We start from the raw sequence: 16792 nt of genomic DNA, 5'->3' as shown, positions 1-16792 counted from the left end.
GCTACTTTGTTCCACAAAAAGAAAACAAAAAAACACCACATTTCCACTTCTTATCTCCCATTCACGATAAGGGTTACAACACGTATGCACAAGTTACTTCACGGTGAGGGATACCCTCCCACAATTATCATCCTATTGACTCTTTTCCTCCCCGGAGGCTGCACCCTCGGGGCCTTCAGTACTTGTTCCTACTTTGAGGAGATTCTATTTTTGAGGACATAGGGGTAACCAGGTTGTACTCATTTATACATTGCTCCTTTTTTCCTTATATTTTTCCCCTCCCACACCACGTGTGAGACTATATAAAATAAAGCTCTCATTAGCCTACTCCTGTAAGGGAACTCGGTCCGACAGCCCCCATTTCTGCTCATAGATCTAGTTTGTCAGTTGCCTTATGCATGGAGCCAGTTGGAAACTCAATGTTCTTCACCATGAATCCTCACGGTTTTGTTCCCATGCTGAACCTTTATCAATCTTGTGTCACCTATACAGAGCCACGTTCTCCACTGTTTGCCTTGGTCCACTGCCAATGAATCTACCCCTCTCTCCAGCTCTCTGCTGTCCTACATCACAGCGAGGTTGGTTCCCCACACCTAAAGCTATTCAGCAAGTGTAAATACTTAGGGTACTGTCTCACAGTGGCACTTTTGTCGCTACGACGGTACAATCCGTGACGTTCCAGCGATATCCATACGATATTGCTGTGTCTGACACGCAGCAGCGATCAGGGACCCTGCTGAGAATCGTACGTCGTAGCAGATCGTTTGGAACTTTCTTTCGTCGCTGGATCTCCCGCTGTCATCGCTGGATCGTTGTGTGTGACAGCGATCCAGCGATGCGTTCGCTTGTAACCAGGGTAAACATCGGGTTACTAAGCGCAGGGCCGCGCTTAGTAACCCGATGTTTACCCTGGTTACCATCGTAAAAGTAAAAAAAAACAAACAGTACATACTCACATTCCGGCGTCCGTCAGGTCCCTTGCATTCTGCTTCCCGCTCTGACTGACTGCCGGCCGGAAAGTAAGAGCAGAGCACAGCGGTGACGTCACTGCTGTGCTCTGCTTTCACTTTACGGCAGCACTCAGTCAGAGCGGGAAGCAGACTGCAAGGGACGGACACCGGAATGTGAGTATGTACTGTTTGTTTTTTTTTACTTTTACGATGGTAACCAGGGTAAACATCGGGTTACTAAGTGCTGCCCTGCGCTTAGTAACCTGATGTTTACCCTGGTTACCCGGGGCCTTCGGCATCGTTGGTCGCTGGAGAGCGGTCTGTGTGACAGCTCTCCAGCGACCACACAACAACTTTCCAACGATCAAGGCCAGGTCGTATCGCTGGTCGTGATCGTTGGAAAGTTGCAGAGTGTGACAGTACCCTTACTCTAAATAATGAATTAGCATTTTTATTTCTCCACCTTTATTCCATACTTTAATAAATTATTAAACTACTCTATTCACTGCAGTTTCATTCCATTTCATATGATGTTTTCTACATTCTCCCATCACTATTATAATTTTTTCACTTCTTTGCTATTCCTAAAAAAAATTTATTTGCCGAGATTTTGATTTAATTCTATACATTTGTGTAACACACATGAAGCTTTGTTCTGAGAGTTTCCCATTCCTTGATCCCTCATCCTTAACCAGCACCAGTCTGTCTTCTAACTTTAGCCAGGACTAGACTATGTTCCTGGTGACACAATGCGGTTTACACTTTCTTACTAGTGATGCATGCTCGCCACTACTCTTATTCGGCGGGAGCTCGGGTCTCCTCCTTTAAATTTTGGAGCTTTTTAGAGTGCCAATCAGCATGCACGGATTGTCTGCCATGCACTGTAATACCGCAGCCATCTTTGTTGTTGTATTACAGTGATTGGCTGGCCGCACAGCATCATCAGGTCTATAAGAGACCTGGCACCGCCCTGCTCGGCACATTCTGCTCCGGACTCAGCTAGTGTAGGGAGAGCTGCTGCTGAGATAGGGTCAGATTAGTTTTTTGCTTAGTTAGTGTGGGTCTACTAGTGTTCAATCCACAAATCCTGATAAACCAAAAGTCTTTTTTAGGGCCAATTCGGGGGCACATAGATTGCAGTGCTAGGTAGGCAGGGGAGTCTATGTGCACATATCCACATCAGTGCAAGGCCTGCAGGCACTGTATGTGTGTATATAGATCTCCCTGCAAACATCAAAGGGCTCCATTATTGTCTGCTGCTGCGTATTTTATATATACCTAGCTGCAGGTATCCGTGACTATGTTTTTTTTTTGCACCTTATATCTGCTAATTTTATTACAAAGCAATCCATAGCCCCCTTTTTTATACATTTATTTGCTTGGTCACACTGCAGACTACAGCCAGGTCATTTCAATACAAGAGCGTGAAAATCTATACATTCCACTTTTTAACCTGTCTTCTACTCTTGGTCTAATGAAGAGAACCAAAATTCAAATATAAAATATAATAGGAAGAAGCTAGGGAGCAAAACGCGCGTCTGGGCGAGGGGAGAATCGCTGGACCACCCACACTCTCTGCCATCACTTGTCTTTGTCACGGCTCCATGGCTCAGGGAATATGCATGCTAATCGTGGATTATATAGAATCTGGAAAAATTGATTCTGTCATGTTATAAGGTGATTTTGGGTATTGTTATTAGGGGATGCCATTGGCACTGTGTTATTATACGAATCATTATAATACCCTATCCCTTCACTTGCTTTGCCACTGCATTACCATGAGATTTTTTTAGGTTATATATAAATGTGTTTACTTTAGACATTTATTCCATACAATCTTTTGTTTCTTGTAACTTGGAGCGGCCTTATGCATCTGCATTGTTTGATCTGTGGGTAGATCTGTTTTGGTTCCCCTCCAGGGTACGAATGATCTGTCCTTTGATTTTAATAAGTTGTTTAATAAATATTATATTTAATATTTGAATTTTGGCTCTCTTCATTTTTGCCAGTTGTTTAATTACTAGGTGGTTTCAGTTCTGTCGAAGTGCCATCTTTGTGCTACTAAAGGACAACTTTTTGTATAATCTCTCATATATTGAAACAGTTTGTTATCTCAGTCAGACGCCTGGTCTATCTGTGGTCTCCAAATACTTGCTTTTCAGGCATACATTCCACTCTTTTGACTGTCTGCTACCCTAGGTCTACACAGTATTTTGTATAGAGGAAACCGTATGCACTACCAGGAGTGGTGCCTTAGTAGGATCCAAAACCATATAGTGAAAGATAAACTTAGGCACTCAACTTATGTGAAATTTATTTTGTCTTTTATTGTAGTCATCAAAATAAATATTTCGGCCTCAAAGTAAGGCCTTCCTCAAAAACTACATAGAAAAAATGAGTTTATACAAATAAACACACAGCTGGATACCCAACATAACAAGGTGTACAAAATCATATAATAGATAAGGTAAACAAAGTATATACAAAATTGTGGAGATGTGTGTGTGTGTGTGTGTGTATATATATATATATATATATATATATATATATATATATATATATACACACATACCAGGTAGGTGAAAATGGCCATATAACAAATCTTAATTCTTTATAGCAGGGAAAATACGTGTTATGCTCAGCTAGTATAGTACATGGTGTGAGGCGTGTATGGGAGCCTATAACAAGACTTGATATGCATAGAGACATGGCTGCAAGTTAGATTATGTGAGCTGTGAGTATAGAGAAGGACCTACCAATTCCTTCTAGGGAATGTACACGCTTCAATGAACACTGTGAAGTATACCAGCGGCACAAGTGCTACAGGGATAGACAATAAACAGGAAATGAGTGCCGATATTTAGCAGAAAGTGCAGATGTGATCATACGCTAAATGATAATATTACCAATATACTGCTGCAAGTAGATATAATTTCCAAGATGGAGTATCCAATATTAGTGGAGGTCCTGTAAAGTGACACAGTAGCTATAGAAAACATCCTTAGTCCAACTTCTCAGAATGTGATGAGCGGTAGTAGACTTACCCTGGGGGATGTGTCGGTGCGTCTGGCAGTGACGCATCATCCACCGCTAGTCAGCTAGCCAGGAAGAGGAGTGTCACGTATAAGTGCCTACAAGGCGGGACTTACAGTTACTGAAGAAGGCCATACTTTGAGGTCGAAATGTTTATTTTGATGACTACAATAAAAGACAAAAGAAATTTCACATAAGGTGAGTGCCTAAGTTTTTCTTTCACTATACAGTATTTTGGGGTTAAATTTTTTTTAAACTCCAGTCCACATATTGAATCAGTCTGTTATCTCAGTCAGACTCCCGGTCTATCTGTGGTCTCCAAATACTTGGTTTTCAGGCAAATATACCATTTTTTTCTGTCTGCTACCCTAGGTCTATACAGCATTTTAGGGTTAAAATTAAAAAAAAAAATTCCAGGCCACATATTGAAGCAGTCTGTTATCTCTGTCAGACGCCCGGTCTATCTGTGGTGTACAAATACTTGCCTTTCAGGCATACAGTGGTGTTCAAAAGTCCTGCATAGGATAAATTGATTTTTCAAGTTTTAAACGTTTTCTGTCTAATATCTTCGATGCTAATACGACATATATTATATATGGGAATTGAAAGCACAACTAAATATTGTACAGCTTCAGATCCAAAATTAGCCAATCACAGATGAGGTTCTTGTGACCAATCATAACCTGGATATGGCAGCCAATCACTTTGCATCACATCTGCTGCTTTGTTTGTTTGTTTTATCTATTGGTCTATCTAGTGAATCATACTGTAGAGTTTTATGATGGGAGCCTTCAGATTTTTGTCAACGGAGGATCGTGTGCGAGTTGTGGTGCTACATGAAGAGGGTTATACTGGCCCCCAGATCGCAAGGAAGGTCGGCTGTAATCAGAGTACAGTCGTAAGAATTTTGCAGAAACATAAGCAGCTTGGAATTACCCAGGACAGGCCCAGATCTGGTCGGCCCAGAAAGTCAACTAAAAGGGAGGATAGAGTACTGATAAGAAAATCCCTTGCCAATCGAAAGCTCACCTCTCCTCAGCTTCTGCGAGAATGGCAAGAAAAGTGCAATATTGAGGTAGCAACATCAACTGTTAGGAAGAGATGTTTGGAAGCAGGATTGAGAGGGTGCAAGGCCCGAAAGAAGCCATTGATGACAGCCATACAAAGACAAAGGCGAAAACTGTGGGCATTGAAATATTTAAAATGGAGGAAGGAGGAGTGGGAAAAAGTGCTATTTAGTGATGAAAGCACTTTTAGCATTTTAGGAAATGATGGCAAGTGTTATGTGAGAAGGTTCCCACATGAAGAGTACAAGCAAGAGTGTTTGAGCTTCTCTGTGAAACATCCGATGAAAGTAATGGTCTGGGGCTGTATGGCAGCCAATGGTGTTGGAAGAACAAGGTGGCTACTATTGACTGGCCAGCTCAGTCCCCGGACCTCAATCCAATTGAAAATTTGTGGCACAAGGTATCATTAGAGATATCTAGAAAACAGCCAAGGACCAAGAGTGAGTTGATTGAGGCTCTGATACAGGCCTGGAACCACATCATCACTCGTTAACATCTGCAGAAGCTTGTTCACTCAATGCCACAGAGATGCAAGCTGGTGCTCAAGAGCAAAAGCTGGCCAATAAAGTATTAGAAGCTAAAGATGCACTCAAAAGGCCCTTTTCAGCACTCTGAATTAAATAAAAAATAATAAATCTTAAAAAGTAAAATTTAAGTCTGTGTGAACTTGCATTGGAAGTTAATGAACTTAGAAACCTGTTCACCATTCTACACACTGTACTGGTGTAGGTATGGTTATGCTGTAAAAAAAAATATCAAAAATGCGCATACCATAACAATTTATACACTTGGGACATTCAAAAATGAGTATGGCATACAATGAGGGATTACAAAAACATATATGTTCCACCAGTTTCACTGTAGAGATTCAGAAGTATGAAACATATAGTTTTCTTCACGCCTATGCAGGACTTTTGAACACCATTGTACATTCCACTTTTTTGGCGTTGTGTTAGTCTACTTTGTGATAGTAATTTTCTTTAAAAAAAGGCCATATATTGAACATTGTAGTTTCTCTGACAGACGCCTCCTCTGTCTGTGGGTTACAATTTTTAGCATTTGAGTGCTCCTTTGAACTGGTTTTGGTGTGTCTTACCCTAGTTATTAATAAAGTTTGTTAAAAACAAAATAAAAAAATTACCAACATTCCATTGAATTAAAAGTGTGTTATGTAGGCACACTGATCACATATAAGTTTTTTCAAAATTAATCCATTTGTATTGAACTTTTAAAATATTTCAGTAGTTCAATTAAAATGGGCAAGTCAAGAGGCAAGGGATGGGGAAGTTGACGTTATGCTGATGGTGCATACAGAGCATGAGGCCGTGGCCAAGCCGAAAGTGGGCCACAACAAAGACCCACATCTTCTCGCATGACCTTCCTTTTTCTAGGGGACCGCAGCACACCACTTTTGAAGCCAGAGCAGTGTGAAATGGTTGGTTGGATAGCGGATAATGCTTCCAGTCACTCTGCCACCACCACCGCCACCACGTCTTCCACACTGTCAAGTCTGAGTAGCCGTGAGTCTGGACCGCATATTACTCATCCTGATCCTCCTTCCTCCCATCATGCTGAGTGCCCTGAGACAACTGATCCCACACTTGGACACTCCGAAGAGCTGTTCACTTTTCCCTTTAAAGATTCCGGACTCTCGGTCAGTCAACTTGAAGTGGGGCAAGATGAGATCGCATGTAATGATGCCTAAAGATTTGAGCAGCCACGGTCACACGAAGGCGATGGAGGGAAAGTGTCACAAGAGATGGACGATGATGAGATACAATTGCCAGAAAGTCAGAAGGATGAGCAGGGTGCGGATGTGGAAAAGGGGGGGGGTGGATGATATAGTAACTGACCTAATCTGGCAGGAGGACTTTGTGGGCTGAAACCCAGGCTCCAGGAACACTATTTGTAGGTGACACCACTGCTTTTTCCACTGTTTTGTGTCCAAGCCAATCCCCAGTCCACGGTGCATGTGAAGATGCCTCATGCCCTGCACCTGTTGTTGCCAACAGTCAACTAGCACCATCATCAAGCCCATCCACATCCTTGTCCCAGCGCAGCCTTCAGTTGTCTATACCCCAGTCATTGGAAGCAAGCGAGCAGAAATTCGCAGCCAATGCCCCACAGGCCACAGTACTAAATTCTCACATTTCTAATCTGCTGGGGCTCGAAATGTTGCCGTTTAGGCTCATTGAGACGGATGCTTTCCGCAACCTGATGGCAGCTGTCCCAAGGTACTCGGTCCCCAGTCACCAGTATTTATCCCGGTGTGCCATACTGGCATTACAACAGCATGTGTCCTACATCATAACCCGTGCCCTCAACAATGCTATTACTGGGAAAGTCCAACTAACCACGGACACCTGTACAAGTGCTTGTGGGCAGGGATGGTACATCTCACTGACGGCACACTGGGTTAACATAGTGGAAGCCAGGATCCAGTCAGACTTTGGAATGGAACACATCCTTCCGATGCCAAGGATTGTGGGCCCTACATCAATCAGGGTTGCCCCCACAGTCTACATCTTCTGCACCTCCTCCTCCTTCTCTTCAGCCTCCATCTCTGAAATGAGCACATCAGTCAGAAGCTGGATGCACTGCAGCATTGCCTCAGCCAAACGGCACCAGGCGGTGCTGAAGATAATCTGCTTAGGTGACAAACCGCACAGTGCTGAAGAGTTGTGGAAAGAGCAGTCAGATGTTTGGCTGACACCGCTGAACCTATGGCCAGGCATGGTCATGTGTGACAATGGCCAGAACCCAGTGGCGGCTCTGAGGCAAGGTGGGCTCACACACGTATCTTGCCTGGCCCATGTGCTTAACCTTGTCGTTCAACATTTTCTCAAAAGCTTCCCGGAGCTGCCGGATCTGCTAATGAAAATACGCTGCCTGTCTGCCCATTTTAGAAAGTCAGCTACAGCTTCAGCCGCCCTTGCCGTGCTTCAGCAGTGTTTGCAGCTTCTGGCTTACCAACTGGTGTGTGATGTGACATCCCCACATGTTGGAACTCTACACTGCATATGTTGGAAAGGATTTGTGAGCAGAAGAGGGCAGTTGTTGACTACCAGCATCAACAAGGTTGTTGTTATTCAGTTCAGACTCTACAAATAAGACCTCAGGAGTAGACATGGATGTCAGACATATCTACCATCCTCCAAAACTTTGAAGACTGCACCAAAATGGTGAGCGGCAATGATGCCATAATTAGCGTCACCATCCCACTTCTCTGCATTCTGAAAACCTCTCTGCTCACAATTAAAGAGGATGCATTGCAGGCAGAGCATGAGGACATGGAGCAAGGAACCATACTGGGAGATTACACTCAGCCCAGCCTCATGTCTTCCCAATGTGGATAGGTAGCTAATGAGGAGGAGGAAGAACAGGATTTACTTTCATGAGCTATAGACTAGTGTTGAGCGATACCTTCCGATATCAAGAAGTATCAATGCAAGTCTATGGGACAAAAATATCGGGATGTAAATAAGCCCTTTCTGTCCTACATCCTGTTTCGGAGGGGGGAAGAGTGTGGGCGGTGCATGGGCGGACACTGTGCATGTCTGTGTGTGCGGGCAGTGTCTGTGCTGGTCTGCCGGGGAGCTGTACGGGGTCTGTGCGGGCTGCCGGGGGTCTGTACGTGCCTGCCTGGGCTCTGTGTGGTGTGCCGGGGCTCCGTGCGAAGTGCTGGGGCTCTGTGCGGGGCGCTGGGGCTCTGTGCGTGCTGCCGGGGCTCTGTGTGTGTGTGTGCAGGCATCGCCTGATGGGACTACAAGGAGAGTAGATAAGTGCCGGAATTGGCGCAGCTGCGGACTGGTATTTGTAGCTGGGGGGGGGGGCCATATCCATGGCCCCTCTCTAGGCTATGAATATCAGCCCGCAGCTGTCTGCGTAGCCTTTCTGGCTATAAAATATAGGGGTCCCCATGTCATTTTTTTGAGAGTCCCCCTATTTAAATAGCCAGTAAAGGCTACGCAGACAGCTGCGGGCTGATAGCCAAGCAGGCTACAAATATTGGCCCCCGGCCGTGGGCTTTCCGCATCTGGCGCAGAAAATTGCGCGGGAGCCCACGCCGTTTTTTTCTTTTAAATTCAACGCTCATTAAGGAATCTTTCACACTTGCGTCGGTACGGGTCCGTCGCTATCTGTTGGGCTGACGTACCGACGCACGTGGTGAAATTTGTGCACGACGTGGGCAGCAAATACAGTTTTTCAACGCATCGGCTGCCCATTCTGGAGTCTGGGGAGGAGGGGGCGGAGTATCGGTAGAAAATGGCGAACGCGACGGACAAAAAAAGTTTGCTTGAATGTTTTTTCGTGCCGACGATCTACCAAAACACAACGGATCCGTTGCACGACGGATGCGACGTGTGGCCATCCATCGCGATCCGTCACTAATACAAGTCTATGGGTAAAAAACGCATCCTGCGAGCACATTTGCAGAATCCGTTTTTTTCCCAAAATGACGGATTGCGACGGATTGCTAAAAACGCAAATGTAAAAGTAGCCTTAGAAACATCGGCCTTTCTATTATATATCTATGGATATATCTATCTATAGATATATTTATAGATAGATATATCTATAGATACATAGATGTATCTATCCATATATCTGTCTGCTTTCACACATCAGGTTTTTGCCGTCAGGCATAATCCAGCGAGTTTTGAAAAAAACTGATCCGTCGTGCAACGGATCTGTCGTGTTTTGGTAGATCGTCAGCACGAAAAAACGTTCAAGTGAACTTTTTTTGTCCGTTGCGTCCGCCATTTTCTACCACGCATGCGCGGCCGAACTCCGCCCCGTCCTCCCTGGACTTCAGATTGGGCAGCAGGTGTGTTGAAAAACTGCATCCGCTGTCCACGTCGTCCACAAATTTCACAACATGCATCGGTACGTCGGCCCGACGCATAGCGACGGACCCGTGCCGACGCAAGTGTGAAAGATTCCTTAATGAGCATTGAATTAAAAAAAAAAAACGGCATGGGCTCCCGCACAATTTTCTGCGCCAGAGGGGAAAAGCCGACGGCCGGGGGCCAATATTTGTAGCCTGCTATGATTATCAGCCCGCAGCTGTCTGCGTAGCCTTTACTGGCTATTAAAATAGGGGGACCCCCCTAAAAAAATGACGTGGGGTCCCCCTATATTTTATAGCCAGAAAGGCTATGCAGACAGCTGTGGGCTGATATTCATAGCCTAGACAGGGGCCATGGATATTGGCCCCCCTGGCTACAAAATACCAGTCCGCAGCCGCCCCAGAAATGTCACATCTGTAAGATGCACCAATTCCGGCACTTAGCTCCTCTCTTCCCAGTCCCGTGTAGCGGTGGGATATGGGGTAATAAGGGGTTAATGTCACCTTGCTATTGTAAGGTGACATTAAGCCGGGTTAATAACGGAGAGGCGTCAATAAGACGCCTATCCATTATTAATTCAACAGTAATAAAGGGTTAATAAAACACACACACATTAGAAAAGTATTTTAATATTCTTCATTTAACCATACTTACCATACTTCAGCGCCTGCAAAAAACGTAAAATAATAAACCGTATACTACCTGTCCGCCGTAGTCCAATTAATAACGAGTGTCCCACGACGATCTCCGCTATAGAACCGTGACATCGGGTATTGTCACTGCTCTATAGGACCCTCAGTGACACACTGACAGGAGACAATGGCTCCTGCAGTGCATCACTGAGAGGTTACCTTAGGACAAAGTCTCACTTTATGGCAATTGCTGCATGGGAAAATTTCTCACACAGCAATGCCAAAAGTGAGACTAGGGACTATTTTTTTTACAGCGGCAGAGGAATACAGTGCGGAAGAATACCTTCCTCCCATCATTGTATTCCTGGAGCCCCTAGAGAGCGGTCGCATCAGCTGATGCTGCCGTTCTCCACGGGAGATCGTCGTGGGACACTCGTGGATTTCAGCGGACAGGGAGTATATTGTTTGTTTGTTATTTTAATCTTTTTTACAGATGACACTGGCTTCGGGGAACAAAGTGACAAGTAATGGTGAGTATGTAATCTATGTTTAATGTACTGTATGTCTGTATGTATGTATTGTATGTAATGTATGAATGTATTGTATGTAGTATGTATGTATGTAGTATGTATGTAGTATGTATGTAGTATGTATGTAGTATGTTGTACGTATGTAGTATGTATGTAGTACGTATGTAGTATATATGTATGTAGTATGTATGTATGTATGTAGTACGCTGTACGTGTGTAGTATGTATGTAGTACATATGTAGTATGTATGTAGTATATATGTAGTATGTATGTAGTATGTTGTATGTATGTAGTATGTATGTAGTACGTATGTAGTATGTATGTATGTAGTATGTAGTATGTATGTAGTATGTAGTATGTATGTAGTATGTTGTACGTATGTAGTATGTATGTAGTACATATGTAACATGTATGTAGTACATATGTAGTATGTATGTAGTACGTATGTAGTATGTATGTAGTACGTATGTAGTATGTATGTAGTATGTATGTATTGTCGGGGTCGTAATAACGACAATTAATCCTCATTCACCAGTCATTCCAAATTGTAATGTGAGCGCAGAACTTCTGGTACCGGAAAAAGAAATGATTCAGACACGTAGCTGATTCAATCTTTGCTAATGCTCTTGCGTTCACCTCAGTGAGGAGCCGAGCAGCAACTAACTTTATTCTCCAATACACAATACTAAAAAGGGAATGCAATAGGTGGGGTTTAAGCAGTATACGCCTAGTGCTCAGTCCTTTTGATTCGTCGAACGTCTTCTGGTGGATTCCTCCTCTTCTTCACATTCCTTTAGTTTCGTTTCCAAAGAAATGAATCATCCCTCCAGACACAAACCAGAAACGAAACTGAACCCTGGCGGCCATCTTTAAATACAATTACATATGCATTAGCTAGCAAATAGGAAAAACTTATTGTTTTACAGTGTAAGATATATAAAAGTACAAAGGTATATAAGAAAGTATATTTTCACCTTGACAATCCCCCCTAAACACTAAGTTTTTCCCTTAAAGAAAGATCCTTCGAGACTGTCCATGTGATGGGAAAAGGGGAGGTGGATTTCTTCATCCAGACACCTCAGAAACTCTCCCCTAGCGAGAGGCCTCCAGGCAGCTGAACCCTTCACTAACCTCACATGGAGTTCTCCCGCTGTCCCTAAACTAAATCTCTTAGCATCATCTGAGAATGGGGGGTTTTGTCTACTCTCTTGAGAGGAATATACTTAGGAATCTCCCCTGGATCAGTACCATCGTACTCTGGTGGGTCTACTTCTTGATTGAGGAAGGTGCCAGTCGGAGTTGCTTTGGCAATAACCTTTTTATACAAGGGAATAACACAACAGAGAATTATCGATCCAATTACAAGGAGGGCAATTAGTACTAAACAAACTTATTGAAGGAATCCGTTGATCCCACCTAACCAACTGGAGAAGAAAGATGTGTCTGCTCCAGCATACATGACACGTCGTCTTATTGTCCTAATTTGTTCAACTTCTTTAGAAACCTTCAGGTCTTTTGGATCTACATTTCGCCATTCAGGTCTGGCTGTCTATATTTCGTCTCGTAAGTCTTTGGTCATACCGTCAATGAATGTATTTACCAATACTCTAACATCAAGTGGGTTTATGGGACTGTACTCCATGTCTTCCCATTTCAGATGTAACCGTCCAAAGTATAGCTCTACACTCTCTCCTTTTGTCACATCTGCAAAAAGTCTTAATTTGCGTCCTAGCACGTCACCTGTTTTTGTGCTCACTAACTACCTAGGCCTGCCTAGGTGCACTTATACGTCCATCATATAATCATTATTTGTCTGTAGAATGAGAAAGGTTGGTTCCCAGGGTCAGCCAATTGCTTTTGCGTAGCTAGCTAGTCAGAGGGCCTCCAGGGATAATACTCCTGTATCTGTCTTACCCTACCTGATGTGGTTGGTTCTCTGGTGGTGGGGGCGACATGACATGCTGGTCTACAGCTCCTTCCCAAAAGGATTACTGTCAGCCTACTCCTAAAAGTTAATGTCCCCACTATCCACCAACCACAATCCTGTGTCAGCTTCTTATATCACTGCATGTGATCTTGTCTGGACAGGATTCAGTGTAATTCTCTTAGGTCGGGTTGCAGCACGGGTCATACAAGTGTTAGGGCCCAAGTCCTCAACTATATCCTGAAAGGCATCACAGCTATAATTAACAAATCTTTGTTCACTGTAATATATATAATTGATCCATTCAACATTTTTATTAATCTGCATCTGTGGTACTATAGAAGCAAAGCCGGCATAAATCTGGTTCTGGGCTTTAAACTGGTCAGGCACCCCCCTTGGCACTCCAATGGTATCAATATATACTAGTGGATCTTCTTCATAACTCATGTGGAGCTGATCAAAACTTCTCCTCTTTCTGGTAGGTTCATCAGGTATCTTTGGTGTACATATATTGTGTATGTTTAATTAGCAAATCAGTATCTAGAGAACTGTTCTCTTTGCAGAAACTTGTCTCGAAGATCCCTACTGGTGTACCTGTAGTGTTATAGGAATTATAGCAGGTGTAATTGTCAGCTAATACGGTTACTTCTCCTGGGACCTTTAGTTTAGGTTCCTTATGAATCAGTGGGACGTAATCTGGGCAATCAGTGGACTTCAAACCTTTCAACAGATTCATGACACAGGCGGTGGTGTTGTCATCAGGAAAAAGCAATGCATGTGTGTATAGGTGTGTATTCGCAGCAACACAAGCAATACATCCTACAGAGATATTCTGGACTCTTACATTGTATCTCACCCATTCTAACCACAGGTTTTTCCTTGGGGCTGTTTGTGTTTCTATGGAGAAAACCTCTTGCCAACTGAGACCTGGAATGGGGATCACTTCATTAACTATATTTTGCAAACGCTCACCTGGGCCTGTTTTAGGTGTACTGGTAACGGGGGCTTTGGTTGGTCTGAAACTAATATCCTGGAGCTGTATATGGCCTAAATACGCATGGGGTCCAGCACTAAATACATAATTATAATTCCTTCCCAATACGAACGTCTGCAGATCAGCAGATTGGGCGTTCTCCAGATTCAGGAGGAGGGGGTGACAACTTCTACCCCATTTACAGCCTCTAGGTGGTTGCAGAAGGGCTGTTAGATGCATTCTCTCACGAAGACTCCTACCCGTCCCATCCTTGGGAGCATGGCTTCACTAGGTTTATATCCCCAATCTTTCCCTGTACTCCAGGCGGCATCTGTCCAATAATAACAATTATTGTTGTCATTTCTGGTAACACACATATAAAACTGGATGATCTCCTCTACCACCCGTTCAGTCTCGGGACACTTGACTACATCACAGAAATCAAATCGCCAGATATTTACCGGGGCTGTCAGGTTTACCCAGAATATAGTGGGACCAGAATTCTTATTTACAATAGGGGCCGAAGAGGTAGGGGCAAGGATGGCCCTCAGTTCCAGGATCAAAAACAACAGCAACATTTCCCTTCAGTCACTACTGTGACTAAACACTGGTTCGGTCTCTTTTACAGTGTGAGGCGTGGATCCAGGTGCTCTTTCCTTCAAGTTTTACTGCAGTGGGGGTGACCAGGATCACCGTGTGAGGTCCTTCAAATCTCGGCTGGAGACAATCTCTGCGCACAAACTTTTTCACATACACCAGGTCTCCTGGCACAAAAGGGATGGTGTCCAGGAACCTTGTCTGGGTCTGGAAGAGAACTGAAGACAGTTAAATGCACTTTGGCAAGGTGTCCATGTAAGGCCTGCACATAGCTAGTCAAGTCCTGGTACTTGAGCTGCAACTGTTGTGGAAAGAAACATCCAAGATTGGGGCTCCTGCCAAACAGAATCTCATACGGTGACAGTCCTGTCTTCCTGTTTGGGGTATATCTTACTGAAAACAAAGCTAGAGGAAGGCATTCTGTCCATGGTTTACCGGTCTCTGTCATTGCCCTCTGGATTTTAAGCTTAAGAGTTCCATTTAGTCTCTCCACTTTTCCACTGCTCTGTGGATGGAGTATGCAATGCTTGACTTACCCCCAGTGCTGCCATTACCTCTGACATGATCTCTCCAGTAAAATGGGAACTCCGATCGCTTTCAATGACTTCAGGAACTCCATACCTGCATATGATCTCAGCCATCAGTTTCTTCGCCGTTGTCTTAGCCGTAGCTTTGGCAACTGGGTAGGCTTCTGGCCAACCTGAAAATAAATCAATGCAGACCAACACATACTCATACGTCCCTACCCTGGGTAACTGAACATAATCAATCTGCAGTCTCTGGAATGGGTTAAAGGGCCGGGGAGTGTGTTTGGATGGGGTTTTCACTGTCCTACCCTGATTATGTGTGGCACATATCATGTAGCTCTGTACCTGCCTTTCTGCGCAGGTGGAAAACCCGGGGGGCAATCCATTGTTTCTGTAGGGTGTCACACATGGCCGTCTTCGAGTGGTGCACATTCCCGTGCAGAACCTGTGCCATCATTGGGTACAGTACCTGTGGTAGGCAGACCTTTTCACCCCTCCCCCATAGTCCAGTGACGGTATCAGAGCAAGCCCCTATCTTTTGCCACCTATTTTTCTCCTCCTTACTTGCCTGTTCTTGTAACTGGGCTAAGATGTCTTTCAACACAAGTGGAGATGGTGGGGTGTCTAGGTGATGTACTTGAGAGGCCACAGGAGTGCTTGCTGCTTTCTTGGCAGCCTGGTCTGCCAGTGCGTTACCCTTTTGTCCGTCCATCAGTGCCTTTGGTATGTGCCTTTACCTTTATGATGCCTGATTGGGTGGGAAACTGTAGTGCATTCATAAGTTGCTGGACTGCCTCAGCATGTTTAAAGGGGTGGCCATTTGCTGTCAGGAAAGCCCTGGCTCTCCAGATAGGCCCATAATCGTGTGCAATGCCAAAAGCATACCTGGAATCAGTGTAGATATTTACAGTCTTACCTTCTGCTAGTTTGCACGTTTTTATGAGCTCTGCTTCTTGTGCAGACATATGAGCTGGCATTAACTCTGCCTTGATTACCTCATGTTCTGAGACCACAGCATATCTGGTACAGAAGCGTCCTTGGTCATCTTGGTGACGGGATCCATCTACAAAAAGCTCAAAATCAGCATTAGAATAGGCACACTAGAGACCAGCCGTTTCCTAAGACATTAATTCCAGACAATCATGTGGTTTGGAAACCTAATCTTGTTCCTCTGGATCCATTCTAGAAAGAAAAAGAGTGTCCTTTTTCATGACACCTACTCCTCCCCCCTTTGGATCCAGGGGAACTAGGAGAAGAGTAACGGGGTTTAGGACAGTGCACCTTTTCAAAGTCACATTAGTAGGCATGAGAATAGCACACCGAAGTCGCAGCTGTCTGGTCATAGACATGTGGCTAGATTATACTTGGTTAAGGATACTATATACATCGTGTGGGGTGTGGACCATCAGTGGGTGATCCAAAACAATCTCTGAAGACTTGTGTAGCAACAGCTGGACAGACAACACGGCCCAAACACATGAGAAACTTCCCTCTTGCCACTTTATCCTGGCGGCCACTATAATAAGCAACAGGTCTCTGTTTGTCTCCATGAAGCTGAGTCAGCACACCTGTAGCATGCCCTGCAGGTGAGCTCTGTCTGCAAGGCAGTCTGCAATACTGTCTCGGGTGTCTTGTAATCAGTATCTAGGGCCTGCAGTGTGTAGCACTATATCACAGGGTAAATTCCCTCTTTGGGTGGACATAGCGTC

This window comes from Ranitomeya variabilis, chromosome 4 (genome assembly GCF_051348905.1).
Source record: "Ranitomeya variabilis isolate aRanVar5 chromosome 4, aRanVar5.hap1, whole genome shotgun sequence".
NCBI lineage: Eukaryota > Metazoa > Chordata > Amphibia > Anura > Dendrobatidae > Ranitomeya > Ranitomeya variabilis.
Note: the sequence above shows the minus strand (reverse complement) of the source record.